A 15,075-nucleotide genomic window follows, 5' to 3' on the forward strand; every position below is an offset into this window, starting at 1 on the left:
AAAAAATTTGGACACCAAACTCATGTATTGCCATGAGTTTATTGTAGGGTTAATATAGTCCAAAAAAATTGGACACCAAAGTCATGGTCAACTCTCTGTATTGGCTTTATATATTGTTATAGATTATAGATAACAATCATATCAACCAAGAAAAAAAGAGAACCATTTATCCAGATTAATCCTAACCAAGACAACCAATAGTCATATTAATCCTTTCTAGCTATTAATGTATCTGAAACCCCTCTACCTTCAACAAACCGAAATCATTGACGACGCCGTTTTCGTTGTTGCTTATGCTGCTGCTGGTGGTACTGCTAGGGTTTGGAATTGAATCCACGACGATCGGAGAGGGAGAGGGGAGGACAGAAGAGGAAGCGGAAGAAGTAGAGGGAGCGATAATCGGCGACGACGGCGGCACGTGGTGGATGGCGGTGGTGGCGCCACCGATGTGAAACTTTCGAAGGAGGTGCTTCATTTTGGGCATGGGTGTGGATCGGGATCAGGATGAGGATCATGAACCACGCAGGCGCAGAGTACGATAGACAATTAATTTAATTAGGTTGGTTGGTTTGGGTTTGTGTACAAGTTTTTAAGTTTGAGGAAGAAGAACAGAAATCACCACCACTTAAATTAACCGCTCACAGTTTCTCTCTCTCACACACACAAACCCAATTCATTCATTCATTCCCTCCAATGCCTACTCTTATTCACGTGTTTATAAGAAGCAACGTGTTCCTTCAATTCATTACGTTTTTTCCTCTTTTTTCTCTGTTTTAGAATTGGTAAAGTGATAGTGAGAGGGCTGGAAAGGGGTGGAGTGGATTAGGAATTTTTTGATTATTTTTAAATAGTTAAAGTATAATGTTGGTCTTTATATTTTTATTAAAATTGCAAATTTAGTCTATACTACTAAACACGCAACTCACATGTTTAGAATAGCGAATATGCTAAGAAATATTCCATTAAATCAAATGGTGTTTGAACGGTAAAGATTCAATTACAAATTTTAATTTTTTTCAGGAATTTAGTTATAGACTTTTAAACTATAGGAACTAATTTACAATTTTATTGAAAGTGTAGAGACTAACTGTATAATTTAACCTTATTATTATAATATATGAAAAGAGTTCCATAAAAGTCATTAGCTTACTTAGAATCATATCAGATGAAAATTAATATTAAACCACCATGACCCAAAAATAAAAAACTTAACATTAAACTTAAGAAGAACTACTAAAACTACTAAAAGTTGCTAGTTTTCAAAAAAAATTTCTTAAAATATTAGTTTATAAATAAATTAAAAAAAGTCACACAATTCTTTTTTTATTTTTGAATTATACAAAAAAAGCTCTTTTTGTTATATATTATATAGAATTGGTTATCAATTTTTTTCATCAATTAAAAAGTACATATGCCATATATTTTTTTAAATAATTATATTAATTAAAATTAAATTCACATTTTAGCTAATTAATATTTTTTTATCTTAGCTAATCTTTATCTTTATCTTTATAGTAATACAAATGGGGAGCTCATTTGCTGACGTGGCGCTCATACGTTGAGTCTGGGAGTTTATTTGCTTACGTGTCGTCATTAGAAATTTTTAGATTTATATTTATAAATTATAAATTATTATTTGCTTAGGTTGTTATTTTCAAATTTTAAGTTTGGGTTGTTTTACTTAGGTGGTTATTTTTTAAATTTTAAATTGTTTTATTTGTTTGAGTTGTTTTACTTAGGTTGTTGTTTTTTAAATTTTAAATTAAAGTCAACCAAATTTAAAAAAATTTAGTTATGATGCAACTATAAAAGGATAAATTATGAGAGATGTAAAGCACCACAATTTAAAGTACATCAATCCTACAATCGACAATTTGTGTGTACGTATACGAGTGATACAGTTATGGACACTATCAAATTACGGAAATTCTCCATTGCCATACTCAATTGAGATGGTTTGGCTCGATGAAGACACGAGTTTTCTACTAATATCCTTTTATCCATTACTCCAAGGTTATTTATTTATTTTTTTAAATTAAAGTCTATGTACATTTGATTAGATATTGAATAAGTCTATATTTAACTTTTTTTTATGTTATTTTCTTTTTTAAGCAGGTATCGAATAAAGCTTGGTGTCATTGATGGTTCTAACGTGCATGTTATGTAGTCTTTGACAAAGAGGTAAAACAAGTTTTGGAAAAGAGTTGTGTAGAGATACTTGATCCACTCCTATTGGTAAGATCTAACCAATATTTATTTCTAAAAGCATTAGTGAAGATATTTTTATTGGTACTTTTTATATTATTTATTATTAATATATTATGTAATACCCTGCAGAAAGGAGATCTATCGGATACACCTACACTTTTACTCAACCTAATTGATAAGATCTTTCTCTTAATCGTTGAAGTTCAAATATCTGATAATCCACATTTTTTCCCTTCTTATAAAGTTAAGAAGATAACTGATAATGTGGATCTCATAAATAAATTCAAAGAGGCTCACCGTATTCAAATTGTGAGTATATATAAGTGTACTTTCTATTAAAAATTAATTTATTTTTTGCTTTCTTGGTCATTAGTAGTATCTAATTTATAAATAATAATTAATTATAATTTTAGGAAGTTGACTACACCGGTGGTTTGCTTCCAATTTCAAAGACATCCTCAATCATTGAACGGGAAAAAGTAAAAGGTGCTAAGGTATTTGTTCAAAAAATATATTTTTTTTTTGTTCTCTCAAAATTAGATCTTAATTTTATTCAAAATATATTAGTGAGATAAAATCAAAGGTTAGAAAGAAGTCTTTAATTTAACGTAGTTTTTTGTACAGAATTTGTTGATTGAATTCTCCAATGAAGTTACGGCCAATGATGAATCCGAATTATTGGAAAATGCTATTACACCAACTAAGCGACTATCCTCGGAGTCAGAAAATTCGAAGGTGGAAGGAGATACCTCAACTTGCAAGAAGATCAATATTGAGAAAGAAACTTGAGAATTTTGATGCACATGTTTTGAGAATCCCATTTAGAGTCTATCTAATAGAATAATGCCAAGTATATGTTTGTTTTGGTGGAAACATTGTATTTTCTTGAGTTGTTATTTTTTTTTTTTGGTTCTTTTCGATTTTTATGTTTGAAATTTCGAATTTTTTTTAAATATAAATTGAAGTTATTTGGTTATTACTTGTGGTTTTATTTTTAATTTGATTCTCACCGTTGATATTCTGATAATTTTTAATTTAATATTTAATGTCATAAAGTTATAAATTTCTTCTTTGAATTATTGTTGATACAATTAAGTTAATTATTAATTTTTAATGTGTACTTATTTAAAAAAATCTAATTATAATTTTTAATTAAAGTATTATGTTTAGAATTTTAAATTTAAATTCAAATATACTTTTTTTTTAATTTTTACGTAAGCAATTGAGTTTGAGAATATTTTTTAAAAATTTATATAATTTATAAGCTACTATGCTAATTACAAAGGATTATAATAAAGTAAATAGAATTATCTTATTAAGATGTGAAGTTATTTATACTATTTAAAAAAATATAATACTGTTTAAATTTTAGAAAAAGTATAATAAAGTTAATACTATTTATGATGAAACTAAAAAAAATAATTTTTAAATTAACAAATTTCTATATTCTTAATGGACAATGGATGTTTGATTAGAAAATTTTATTTAAAAATTTAAAATTTATACTAGCTAATTAAGAAATTCTATTTAAAAATTTTAAATTTGAATTTCTAATACTAATTTCTAATTAAGTAAGTTTTTAACTATTTCGATTTTTAAATTTAAACTTTTTTACTTGCCACACTTATAAATTTTTATTATTATCTTTTAGATTGTCTCTCCACAGTAGAAGTACTTTCATCTTTTTCTCTCTTTTTAAGTATTTTTTTCTAAATTTACGTAATTTATAAGGTTATTAATTTTTAGATTGTATTTAATTTTATTTATTTTTATCGATAAATAATATGATTGATACTATTTATGACGAAACTAATAAAAATTATTTTTAAATTAACAAATTCCTATATTCTTAATGAATAACAAACGTTTAATTAAAAAAGTTTATTTAAAAATTTTAAATTTGCACTAGCTAATTAGAAAACTCTATTTAAAAATTTGAAATTTAAAATTCTAATACTAATTCCTAATTAAGTGGCTTCTTAACCATTTTGATTTTTAAATTAAAATTTTTTTATTTGTCACATTTATAATTTTTTTTCTATTTAATTCGTTTATATGGTTATTTTTTAGATTATCTCAGCACAACAATAGAGGTACTTTCATCTTTTTCTCTTTTTTACTCATAAGTTATTCATTTTCAATCTCTTTATTTAAGGAAATGGAAAAAAAGATTTTAACTATAAGTTGAATTTATTGATCGTGAGATTAAACTTATATTTATTTGAAAAAAGACACTTTTATAAAAAAATATATTATTTTTTGTAAAATATGTTTACGTAACTAAATAAATGAGAATAAAAAAGAAATTAAAGCAGCCATTGAAAATAAAACTTGTGCAATTTTACATAGACATAAGAAGACACTAATTTCATATTCTATTTGGTAAGTTAGACATGAGAAAAAATTGTAAAAAATTAGTGTCTCAAGTTAAAAATTAGTGTTTTAGCATTCTAAAGAGACACAAAATACATGTTTTTAATGGGTATTTGTGTATGACTATATCTTTTATTATTTTTGTCTCAGTAAACAAACACCATATATGTACTCCTGGGTAATCCTGTATCTATGTTTTGATGGACATATATACCAAAATCAAACGCTGTCATATATTTATACTATTTTATTTTTTTTAATAATATAAAAAATTTGATAATAAAAATGTATTATGTATAATGTATATATATTTTTAATTAGTCAAAAATTTATTTATTTGATATTTTTAGATATATATTGAAAGATGCAAGAAGTCCAAAGAGAAGCAAGATTATATTGAAGAGAAAATTGATATTAAAAGACAAAGAAAATACAAAGTGAAGCACATTTCAAGGTAGATTTCATATAAAAAAATAATTAATTATTTTATCATTTTTTTTAGGTTAGAATAATATATTTTTTTATTTGGTATTTTTAAGTATGTCAGTTCTATATATTTAGTTTTTATTGGGTATACAAAATAACTAACATGTCATGAGTAGTTTGGCCGAATGAAAGCCCATAAAATACAATATTTTCTATATATTATTTAGCTATTGACAAGTAATAAATTATTAATTTACATTGTCTTCGTAATATGTTACTAAATTTGTTTACGAAAAAATTACAGGAAATTCGAGTGATAGTTTCAATGGTGTGCATTTTGAGTCGGTGTTGTCGAACATTACAAATAGTATTAATGCAGATTTATTTTTAGATTTTTTTTTGGAACTTGCTTATGTGACATGCACTTTATGTATTTTGATTTTTCTACTATTTATTCAATTATAAACTTTAACAGAAAATATGTTCAAAAATAATATCTCGAGTTATCTTATTAGGTAATAATCCAACACCATGTCGATCAAGGTCTCCAACTACTAATCTACACTCTGTAGATGAAAAAGAACGATGTTCCAATATTAGTGATATTAGTAATTCGGGTATCACACGTGAAGCATATGATAGCCCATGTCATCAGACAAGTCAGCAATATCTTCAACAAACATCAAACCATATCGACCAATTACAAAGCCAGCGTATGTTAATATGCTTTTATTACTTAAAGACCAAACATTTAACTTTTCAATTGGTCTATTAAAAACAATCTTTGGTATATGCTACATAATTATTATAGATTCATTGGAGTAGACAAATCGAATTAGATTGCAAAGGGATGCAAGACTGAATAGGAAGACTATGCTACTTCAAAAGAGACATGGTAAGATAAGCATGATAGATTGTAATTATCACAAAGCTAAAATTTTACTTCTTTTATCTTTAATATTACCTTCATAATATATATTCATAATTCAGCTGATTCAAATATTTAACATATATTCATTTTTTTATAATATAAATTACTTGATGTATTATCTCTAATGATTACAGGAGCAAGTACATCTAATTCAAATTTAGATACTAAAAAATTAGAAGAAGCGTGCATAGCAAAAAATATTACAATTAGTTATTATCAGTGTTAAAAATAATTATTAACAATAATTTTTAACACTGATAAGTATAAAAATAATATTTATAAAAGATTACCGAAAAATACAATTTATGGATTAAAAAGATGAGATCATATAATACAATTTTATTGTGCCAACCTCAAGATTTAAGTTTTACATGCACGTTAATCAAACAATAAGAATTACAATAAATCAATGTTCAAATACAAAAATTATAATATATAACCATATCTTAGTTTGAATTTTAAAACTTGAACACTAAATAATAATTGTTTGTTTATAAAAAGCATAACAATAGTAAATAATAAAGTGCTGATATTGCTACTTCTTAAATTACCTATATTCTCAGCAACATCGAATATGGCTGGGTCAGGGGCGGAGCTAGACTAACTATTTAGGGGGCGATGTTTAATAATTTACTAAAATTATTACCTACTGCAAAGTAAAAGTGAGAAATTTGAGTGAATGAAGATATCAGAGAAGTCCAAAACAGGATCCAATTTTGAGTTCTCAATATGTTGTATGCGAGGAAAGGTACAACTGCCATTTTGAAGCACTTGATCGGACGCTCAGGGATCTTATGTCAGTTGTCGATCAACATAAGACACATCAACCATTTGGTGGTAAGGTTGTTGTTCTAGGAGGTGATTTCAGACAGATACTTCCGGTGATTTCGAAAGAAAGTAAACACGATATATTGGCATCCGCTATTAACTCATCTCATCTGTGGTCATTTTGTAAGGTTCTGAAACTGCATACGAATATGAGGCTTCTAATGTCTTCTTCGGATCAAGATGAAGGTGAAATGAAGAGATTTGCTAATTGGATACTTGATGTTGGAAATGGAAATATTGGCTCTGTTGTTGGTGATGAATCAGAAGTTGAAATTTCAGATGATCTATTGATTACAACTACTGATGACCCTCTCTCTCATTTGGTAGACTTTGCATATCCAAATTTGTTGCAAAACATGTCAGATTACAGGTATTTTCAGAGTAGGGCAATTCTTGCACCCACGCTTGAGAGTGTTGAGAAGGTAAACGATTTTGTCTTGACAATCTTTCCGGGGATGGAAAAGGAGTATTTGAGCTCTGACACAACATGCCAAGCTGATGAGAATGAAGATGTACAACAAGAGTGGTTCACACCAGAGTTCCTAAATGACATCAAATGTTCGGGACTACCCAATCACAAGTTGACTTTGAAGTCAGGAGTCGCTGTAATGCTATTGCGAAACATAGACCGGACTTCAGGTTTATGCAACGGGACAAGATTAATAGTTAACGAACTTGGCAGCAACGTAATTGGAGTGACGGTAGTGACCGGTAGAAATATTGAAAATAAAGTGTACATTCCAAGAATGAACTTGATCCCTTCAGATTCAGGATTGCCATTTAAGTTCCAACGGAGACAATTTTCATTAACAGTATGCTTTGCAATGACCATTAACATGAGTCGGGGTCAATCATTATCACATGTACGGCTTTATTTGTCAAAATCAGTGTTCACCCATGGACAACTTTATGTTGCTTTGTCAAGAGTTAAGAGTCACAGTGGCCTCAGGATTTTAATTATAGACGAAGACGGCAATCCAAAGTCATCAACAACAAATGTCGTGTTCAAAGAGGTTTTCAATAATATTTAGGTAAGAATAATATTATTTTTATTTTAATAGCATGTTATGATTTACACTTTTGTACAAATATTTACTATAGATATAACTAATTTATCTATAACTCTTTTTTCAAATTTGAAATGAAATGTGTAACAAGGAACACAACATCCTATGCCAAATGCTTTTCTAATGAAGTTAGTAAGATACTAGGTTGTCGATAAATTTTTATTAGCTTTTTGATATAAAATTTAGGGTAAAATTAACATGCTATTATTACAGTTATATATGTTCTTATTTTTTTATGGCTCCCTCCTTATGGTTCAAGAATATTATAAACTTCAAACTCTTCTATTTATATTTTACTTTGAATAAAGATAAAATAACATATTTAACACGTTTATTATATAACGACGATGATAGTGTTATACTAAATTTAAATATAAGCCCGTGCATCGCACGGGTTTAACACTAGTAGTAATACAAATGGGGAGCTCATTTGCTGACGTGGCGCTCATACGTTGAGTCTGGGAGTTTATTTGCTTACGTGTCGTCATTAGAAATTTTTAGATTTATATTTATAAATTATAAATTATTATTTGCTTAGGTTGTTATTTTCAAATTTTAAGTTTGGGTTGTTTTACTTAGGTGGTTATTTTTTAAATTTTAAATTGTTTTATTTGTTTGAGTTGTTTTACTTAGGTTGTTGTTTTTTAAATTTTAAATTAAAGTCAACCAAATTTAAAAAAATTTAGTTATGATGCAACTATAAAAGGATAAATTATGAGAGATGTAAAGCACCACAATTTAAAGTACATCAATCCTACAATCGACAATTTGTGTGTACGTATACGAGTGATACAGTTATGGACACTATCAAATTACGGAAATTCTCCATTGCCATACTCAATTGAGATGGTTTGGCTCGATGAAGACACGAGTTTTCTACTAATATCCTTTTATCCATTACTCCAAGGTTATTTATTTATTTTTTTAAATTAAAGTCTATGTACATTTGATTAGATATTGAATAAGTCTATATTTAACTTTTTTTTATGTTATTTTCTTTTTTAAGCAGGTATCGAATAAAGCTTGGTGTCATTGATGGTTCTAACGTGCATGTTATGTAGTCTTTGACAAAGAGGTAAAACAAGTTTTGGGAAAGAGCTGTGTAAAGATACTTGATCCACTCCTATTGGTAAGATCTAACCAATATTTATTTCTAAAAGCATTAGTGAAGATATTTTTATTGGTACTTTTTATATTATTTATTATTAATATATTATGTAATACCCTGCAGAAAGGAGATCTATCGGATACACCTACACTTTTACTCAACCTAATTGATAAGATCTTTCTCTTAATCGTTGAAGTTCAAATATCTGATAATCCACATTTTTCCCCTTCTTATAAAGTTAAGAAGATAACTGATAATGTGGATCTCATAAATAAATTCAAAGAGGCTCACCGTATTCAAATTGTGAGTATATATAAGTGTACTTTCTATTAAAAATTAATTTATTTTTTGCTTTCTTGGTCATTAGTAGTATCTAATTTATAAATAATAATTAATTATAATTTTAGGAAGTTGACTACACCGGTGGTTTGCTTCCAATTTCAAAGACATCCTCAATCATTGAAGGGGAGAAAGTAAAAGGTGCTAAGGTATTTGTTCAAAAAATATATATATTTTTTTTGTTCTCTCAAAATTAGATCTTAATTTTATTCAAAATATATTAGTGAGATAAAATCAAAGGTTAGAAAGAAGTCTTTAATTTAACGTAGTTTTTTGTACAGAATTTGTTGATTGAATTCTCCAATGAAGTTACGGCCAATGATGAATCCGAATTATTGGAAAATGCTATTACACCAACTAAGCGACTATCCTCGGAGTCAGAAGATTCGAAGGTGGAAGGAGATACCTCAACTTGCAAGAAGATCAATATTGAGAAAGAAACTTGAGAATTTTGATGCACATGTTTTGAGAATCCCATTTAGAGTCTATTTAATAGAATAATGCCAAGTATATGTTTGTTTTGGTGGAAACATTGTATTTTCTTGAGTTGTTATTTTTTTTTTTTGGTTCTTTTCGATTTTTATGTTTGAAATTTCGAATTTTTTTAAATATAAATTGAAGTTATTTGGTTATTACTTGTGGTTTTATTTTTAATTTGATTCTCACCGTTGATATTCTGATAATTTTTAATTTAATATTTAATGTCATAAAGTTATAAATTTCTTCTTTGAATTATTGTTGATACAATTAAGTTAATTATTAATTTTTAATGTGTACTTATTTAAAAAAATCTAATTATAATTTTTAATTAAAGTATTATGTTTAGAATTTTAAATTTAAATTCAAATATATATTTTTTTTAATTTTTACGTAAGTAATTGAGTTTGAGAATATTTTTTAAAAATTTATATAATTTATAAGCTACTATGCTAATTACAAAGGATTATAATAAAGTAAATAGAATTATCTTATTAAGATGTGAAGTTATTTATACTATTTAAAAAAAATATAATACTGTTTAAATTTTAGAAAAAGTATAATAAAGTTAATACTATTTATGATGAAACTAAAAAAAATAATTTTTAAATTAACAAATTTCTATATTCCTAATGGACAATGGATGTTTGATTAGAAAATTTTATTTAAAAATTTAAAATTTATACTAGCTAATTAAGAAATTCTATTTAAAAATTTTAAATTTGAATTTCTAATACTAATTTCTAATTAAGTAAGTTTTTAACTATTTCGATTTTTAAATTTAAACTTTTTTACTTGCCACACTTATAAATTTTTATTATTATCTTTTAGATTGTCTCTCCACAGTAGAAGTACTTTCATCTTTTTCTCTCTTTTTAAGTATTTTTTTCTAAATTTACGTAATTTATAAGGTTATTAATTTTTAGATTGTATTTAATTTTATTTATTTTTATCGATAAATAATATGATTGATACTATTTATGACGAAACTAATAAAAATTATTTTTAAATTAACAAATTCCTATATTCTTAATGAATAACAAACGTTTAATTAAAAAAGTTTATTTAAAAATTTTAAATTTGCACTAGCTAATTAGAAAACTCTATTTAAAAATTTGAAATTTAAAATTCTAATACTAATTCCTAATTAAGTGGCTTCTTAACCATTTTGATTTTTAAATTAAAATTTTTTTATTTGTCACATTTATAATTTTTTTCTATTTAATTCGTTTATATGGTTATTTTTTAGATTATCTCAGCACAACAATAGAGGTACTTTCATCTTTTTCTCTTTTTTACTCATAAGTTATTCATTTTCAATCTCTTTATTTAAGGAAACGGAAAAAAAGATTTTAACTATAAGTTGAATTTATTGATCGTGAGATTAAACTTATATTTATTTGAAAAAAGACACTTTTATAAAAAAATATATTATTTTCTGTAAAATATGTTTACATAACTAAATAAATGAGAATAAAAAAGAAATTAAAGCAACCATTGAAAATAAAACTTGTGCAATTTTACATAGACATAAGAAGACACTAATTTCATATTCTATTTGGTAAGTTAGACATGAGAAAAAATTGTAAAAAATTAGTGTCTCAAGTTAAAAATTAGTGTTTTAGCATTCTAAAGAGACACAAAATACATGTTTTTAATGGGTATTTGTGTATGACTATGTCTTTCATTATTTTTGTCTCAGTAAACAAACACCATATATGTACTCCTGGGTAATCCTGTATCTATGTTTTGATAGACATATATACCAAAATCAAACGCTGTCATATGTGTACTATTTTATTTTTTTTAATAATATAAAAAATTTGATAATAAAAATGTATTATGTATAATGTATATATATTTTTAATTAGTCAAAAATTTATTTATTTGATATTTTTAGGTATATATTGAAAGATGCAAGAAGTCCAAAGAGAAGCAAGATTATATTGAAGAGAAAATTGATATTAAAAGACAAAGAAAATACAAAGTGAAGCACATTTCAAGGTAGATTTCATATAAAAAAATAATTAATTATTTTATCATTTTTTTTAGGTTAGAATAATATATTTTTTTATTTTGTATTTTTAAGTATGTCAGTTCTATATATTTAGTTTTTATTGGGTATACAAAATAACTAACATGTCATGAGTAGTTTGGCCGAATGAAAGCCCATAAAATATAATATTTTCTATATATTATTTAGCTATTGACAAGTAATAAATTATTAATTTACATTGTCTTCGTAATATGTTACTAAATTTGTTTACGAAAAAATTACAGGAAATTCGAGTGATAGTTTCAATGGTGTGCATTTTGAGTCGGTGTTGTCGAACATTACAAATAGTATTAATGCAGATTTATTTTTAGATTTTTTTTTTGGAACTTGCTTATGTGACATGCACTTTATGTATTTTGATTTTTCTACTATTTATTCAATTATAAACTTTAACAGAAAATATGTTCAAAAATAATATCTCGAGTTATCTTATTAGGTAATAATCCAACACCATGTCGATCAAGGTCTCCAACTACTAATCTACACTCTGTAGATGAAAAAGAACGATGTTCCAATATTAGTGATATTAGTAATTCGGGTATCACACGTGAAGCATATGATAGCCCATGTCATCAGACAAGTCAGCAATATCTTCAACAAACATCAAACCATATCGACCAATTACAAAGCCAGCGTATGTTAATATGCTTTTATTACTTAAAGACCAAACATTTAACTTTTCAATTGGTCTATTAAAAACAATCTTTGGTATATGCTACATAATTATTATAGATTCATTGGAGTAGACAAATCGAATTAGATTGCAAAGGGATGCAAGACTGAATAGGAAGACTATGCTACTTCAAAAGAGACATGGTAAGATAAGCATGATAGATTGTAATTATCACAAAGCTAAAATTTTACTTCTTTTATCTTTAATATTACCTTCATAATATATATTCATAATTCAGCTGATTCAAATATTTAACATATATTCATTTTTTTATAATATAAATTACTTGATGTATTATCTCTAATGATTACAGGAGCAAGTACATCTAATTCAAATTTAGATACTAAAAAATTAGAAGAAGCGTGCATAGCAAAAAATATTACAATTAGTTATTATCAGTGTTAAAAATAATTATTAACAATAATTTTTAACACTGATAAGTATAAAAATAATATTTATAAAAGATTACCGAAAAATACAATTTATGGATTAAAAAGATGAGATCATATAATACAATTTTATTGTGCCAACCTCAAGATTTAAGTTTTACATGCACGTTAATCAAACAATAAGAATTACAATAAATCAATGTTCAAATACAAAAATTATAATATATAACCATATCTTAGTTTGAATTTTAAAACTTGAACACTAAATAATAATTGTTTGTTTATAAAAAGCATAACAATAGTAAATAATAAAGTGCTGATATTGCTACTTCTTAAATTACCTATATTCTCAGCAACATCGAATATGGCTGGGTCAGGGGCGGAGCTAGACTAACTATTTAGGGGGCGATGTTTAATAATTTACTAAAATTATTACCTACTGCAAAGTAAAAGTGAGAAATTTGAGTGAATGAAGATATCAGAGAAGTCCAAAACAGGATCCAATTTTGAGTTCTCAATATGTTGTATGCGAGGAAAGGTACAACTGCCATTTTGAAGCACTTGATCGGACGCTCAGGGATCTTATGTCAGTTGTCGATCAACATAAGACACATCAACCATTTGGTGGTAAGGTTGTTGTTCTAGGAGGTGATTTCAGACAGATACTTCCGGTGATTTCGAAAGAAAGTAGACACGATATATTGGCATCCGCTATTAACTCATCTCATCTGTGGTCATTTTGTAAGGTTCTGAAACTGCATACGAATATGAGGCTTCTAATGTCTTCTTCGGATCAAGATGAAGGTGAAATGAAGAGATTTGCTAATTGGATACTTGATGTTGGAAATGGAAATATTGGCTCTGTTGTTGGTGATGAATCAGAAGTTGAAATTTCAGATGATCTATTGATTACAACTACTGATGACCCTCTCTCTCATTTGGTAGACTTTGCATATCCAAATTTGTTGCAAAACATGTCAGATTACAGGTATTTTCAGAGTAGGGCAATTCTTGCACCCACGCTTGAGAGTGTCGAGAAGGTAAACGATTTTGTCTTGACAATCTTTCCGGGGATGGAAAAGGAGTATTTGAGCTCTGACACAACATGCCAAGCTGATGAGAATGAAGATGTACAACAAGAGTGGTTCACACCAGAGTTCCTAAATGACATCAAATGTTCGGGACTACCCAATCACAAGTTGACTTTGAAGTCAGGAGTCGCTGTAATGCTATTGCGAAACATAGACCGGACTTCAGGTTTATGCAACGGGACAAGATTAATAGTTAACGAACTTGGCAGCAACGTAATTGGAGTGACGGTAGTGACCGGTAGAAATATTGAAAATAAAGTGTACATTCCAAGAATGAACTTGATCCCTTCAGATTCAGGATTGCCATTTAAGTTCCAACGGAGACAATTTTCATTAACAGTATGCTTTGCAATGACCATTAACATGAGTCGGGGTCAATCATTATCACATGTACGGCTTTATTTGTCAAAATCAGTGTTCACCCATGGACAACTTTATGTTGCTTTGTCAAGAGTTAAGAGTCACAGTGGCCTCAGGATTTTAATTATAGACGAAGACGGCAATCCAAAGTCATCAACAACAAATGTCGTGTTCAAAGAGGTTTTCAATAATATTTAGGTAAGAATAATATTATTTTTATTTTAATAGCATGTTACACTTTTGTACAAATATTTACTATAGATATAACTAATTTATCTATAACTCTTTTTTCAAATTTGAAATGAAATGTGTAACAAGGAACACAACATCCTATGCCAAATGCTTTTCTAATGAAGTTAGTAAGATACTAGGTTGTCGATAAATTTTTATTAGCTTTTTGATATAAAATTTAGGGTAAAATTAACATGCTATTATTACAGTTATATATGTTCTTATTTTTTTATGGCTCCCTCCTTATGGTTCAAGAATATTATAAACTTCAAACTCTTCTATTTATATTTTACTTTGAATAAAGATAAAATAACATATTTAACACGTTTATTATATAACGACGATGATAGTGTTATACTAAATTTAAATATAATGAATGCATCGCACGGGGTTAACACTAGTTAATATTGTTATTGGTATTAAAAGTTTAAAACTCGTTTTTTATTTTTCTTGCACGACCGGAGGACCCATTAAGAATTTTTTTTTTTCATACTAACTTATATACAAAGAAAAATGCA

The sequence above is a fragment of the Arachis hypogaea genome, chromosome 10, assembly GCF_003086295.3.
Source record: "Arachis hypogaea cultivar Tifrunner chromosome 10, arahy.Tifrunner.gnm2.J5K5, whole genome shotgun sequence".
NCBI lineage: Eukaryota > Viridiplantae > Streptophyta > Magnoliopsida > Fabales > Fabaceae > Arachis > Arachis hypogaea.